This window comes from Chenopodium album, chromosome 1 (assembly GCF_948465745.1).
Source record: "Chenopodium album chromosome 1, dcCheAlbu1.1, whole genome shotgun sequence".
In the NCBI taxonomy this organism is placed as follows: domain Eukaryota; kingdom Viridiplantae; phylum Streptophyta; class Magnoliopsida; order Caryophyllales; family Amaranthaceae; genus Chenopodium; species Chenopodium album.
The window spans coordinates 57536147-57539724 of NC_137834.1; the positions used below are offsets into that span (position 1 = coordinate 57536147).

General features: G+C 36.4%; 1 non-coding gene across 1 annotated transcript; it reads right to left on the reverse strand.

Moving 5' to 3' along the window:
* Window positions 1-2628: 2628 nt before the first annotated feature.
* Window positions 2629-2735, reverse strand: LOC145565406 (small nucleolar RNA R71). Its single transcript, XR_014095026.1, has one exon. It is a non-coding gene; the product is annotated as a small nucleolar RNA R71 (small nucleolar RNA).
* Between the last annotated feature and the right edge of the window lie 843 nt (window positions 2736-3578).

The following is a 3578-nucleotide window of genomic DNA, read 5'->3' on the forward strand; positions in this document are numbered from 1 at the left end:
CAGACTTGCATCCCATGATACGGTTATGTTCATGGGGTCCAAGTCCACAGTGTAAATACTTTATTGCTAAAGCATTCAGTTCAAGTTTCTGATAATCTTCTTTGTCATAATCAGAAATAGATTTAGAAACTACCTCATGTTTGTCATTGGTTGCAGTTATTTCAAAATCACCTGTTTCAATAACACGCCAAACCTGGTAATTTTCCGCCTTGATGAAGATCTCCATCCTGTTCTTCCAGTAGGCATAGAACTTACCATTGAACATAGGTGGACGTTGGGTTGAGTACCCTTCTTCAAGTTTCTCCTTGTAATTCATCTCTCCAGGAACTTACTCAGCAAAGTTATCTGCTTGCAAGTGAGAACCTCGCTCTGATACCAATTGTTAGTTGAGACGAACACTACAAGAGGGGGGGTGAATTGTAGGTGAGTTCCTAGTGACTACTTTTTCAAATATAACAGAATAAAATAGGAACTTGCAATGCACACAGGATTTTACAAGGAAACCTTCTAGTGCCCAACTAGAAGTAAAACCTCGACCCTACCTTAGGGATTTCAAACACAAACAATTTCACTATAATAGGGCAAACACCAAGTTACAACCTATTATAATCAAACCTCTACTCACAAGTTCCTGAATGAACTTGCTACAGAATAGGATTCTATTCTACCCAGTCTAAGTCCCACACTCAGACTTTCTCTCGTACTCCCTAAGCACAGATCTTCTCAACTTCTCAACAGAAGCTCTCTCTCTTTATGCAATGATAACAAAAACACTCTCACCCAAATAACCCAAACCAATTACAAGTAAAGACACCTAGTATATGATCGGCAAGCTATGCATGAAACCCGAAACTAATATGACAAGATGATAAGCTTGGCAAACTTACACAATTAAAGCTCTGTAAATTCTTCACGCATAAAACTCACAAAAAAACCTAAACTCCTTTTTTCTCTACTATTTATACAAGCATTACTTGTATAGCAAGTAGGTTTTCTTAAAGAAAAATAAGTTAAACTTAACTTATCTTTATACACGGTTTTTATGTAAATCATTTAGAAGAAAATCTTTTCCGAAAAATAAGATAGAAAGATTTAGTTAAAAAGCATAATATCTTTTTAACAAACTGATTTTAAGAAATAAACATTTAAAGAAAATCTTTTTCGAATTCTATCTTTTATCTTTTCCGATTTTAATTTATTTGCCAAGCTAACTTGTCACGCTTCTAATAGACTTCATGCATATCCTGCTTAACATATTTAACAATGAATCTGGAAGATAAAATCTTTAACTAAATCATTGCTGCGCCGCACTCCTGTACTGGTAGGTTTACTTGGGCTCCACGCTTACTAAGTTCCTCCAAAGATCTTAGCCAGCCATCTTCAAGTTCCTGTAAAGGAACGTTCCTGTTAGGGAACTCAGTTCCTGTGAGGGAACACTTCTTCTGTTTCGAATAACCTTCTTGAATAAAGAACTTCTTCAAGTCTTCTTAGTTTCAGCTACTTCTTTCATCTCCAAGATCAATTTCACCTAAACTAAACAAACACTTGAAAAACCTTTATTAAAGGAGTTTGCTGTATTTTAAGTTCCTCATCATCAAAACCTTTAAACATCAACACGTAGCGAAATCCCTTTGTAATCTGATTAATATTTGCTTTGATGAATGATTATTATATTCTACCCTGGAATATTATTTATTGGTGAACCTATGCCCAAGATCCTTTTTATATTATTTTCTCCTTGTTCTTGATCTCCATAGTTTAGTTTATTATTCAATTATAAATATTGGTTACCTCATAATCTAGGTTATAATAATTAATTAGGAGTAGAAAGACTTGTTTCCCTGTGGAGTTCGACCCTACTTCCCTATCTACTTTAGTTAGAGGACTTAGGTAATTATTTTTTATTAGGGGATACGACTTTACCCTGTCAAATTTTGGCGCCGTTGCCGGGGAAACGGTTTTATTTTTATTTCTAATTATTTTTGTAGTCTAGGTTATTTTCTTTTTTGTCTCAGAGAACGTTAGTTCTTTGAGGCAAATCTCATATTTGCTTTTAGTTTTTTGTTTATGCCCAGGTGTTCCAGATCAGGGTACATCCCATTCGATCCTGAGATCGAACGTTCCTTCCATAGACAGAAAAATCTCTACAGGCAAATCCTGGCGGATTCTGGTGATAATAATAATAATCACCGCGATCCTCCAACTGGTTCTAGCGATTCAGAGGTATCATCAGACGCAGAATTAGAGATGGCGGTTCCAAAGAAGCTTAGTGATTACTCACAACCAAAGCTTACAAATTTTCCACATCTCACCCCCACTCCGGCTCTTGATGGGGTACAATTTGAAATTAAACCTCAATTTATAACGATGATAGAGAGGAAGCAATTCAGTGGAGCCAAGGGTGAAGACCCAAATCTTCACATTGCCGACAATTGTCAATATTGTAATACCATCAGGCAAGCCGGGGTCACTTAATACCAAATCAGGGAGATTCTCTTTTCCTTCTCTTTAACTGGAAAAGCTAAATTGTGGTTTAATGGCTTAAATAGAACTGCACTTGGTATAACTGACTGGGAAACTCTGGTTTTGAATTTTTATAATAAGTATTATCCTGCAGAGAGAACAATCGTACTACGGAGTGCGATTCAGCACTTTGCCCAAGAAGGCGATGAATCCTTATATGAGGCTTGGGAGAGGTTCAAGGACTTACAAAGAGAATGCCCCCACCATATTTTAGCACAATGGCAGTTAATCCAAGCTTTTTACAATGGCATTGGAAATTCTTCTAGAATAATTTTAGATTCTGCAGCTAGTGGGAGATTTATGAATCTTAATGTTGATGATGCAGGTCAGGTTATTGAAGATATGGCGATACATAATTCCCAATATGGGAATCCTAGAGGATTTGCTAACAAGGAAAAGCATAGTGTCGACTCTGTATCCTTTTTGCAAGCTCAGTTGACCTCTATCTGCCAAAAATTAGATAATCTTAGCACTGCTAATGTAGCTAATGTTTCTGCAATTAATAATAATTCTAATGAGGCTTTCTGTGAAAATTGTGGTATTATAGGTCATTGGGAACAAGATTGCAGGAGTTCCGTGGAGCAAGTTAATGCCTTTCAAGCTTATAGGCAGAATAACCCATACTCCAACACCTACAATCCTGGGTATCGGAATCATCCGTACCTTTCCTACCGGAGTACTAATGTTCAAAATCCACCACCACAAGAACCACAGGCGCCACAGCAACAGCAGTAGAAATATTACCATCCCAGTGCTGTCCAGAAGAACCAACTGATAGGGTAAAGTCGTATCCCCTAATCAAAAAATAATTCCTAAGTCCTCTAACTAAAGTAGATAGGGAAGTAGGGTCGATCTCCACAGGGAAACAAGTCTTTTTACTCCTAATTAATTATTATAATCTAAATTATCTAAGTAACCAATATTTATATTTGAATAAGAAACTAAACTACTAAGATTGAGAATAGGGAGAAAACAATATATAAAAGGATCTAGGGCATAGGTTCACCAATAAATAATACTCCAGGGTAAAACATAGTAATCAATCATTGACATTG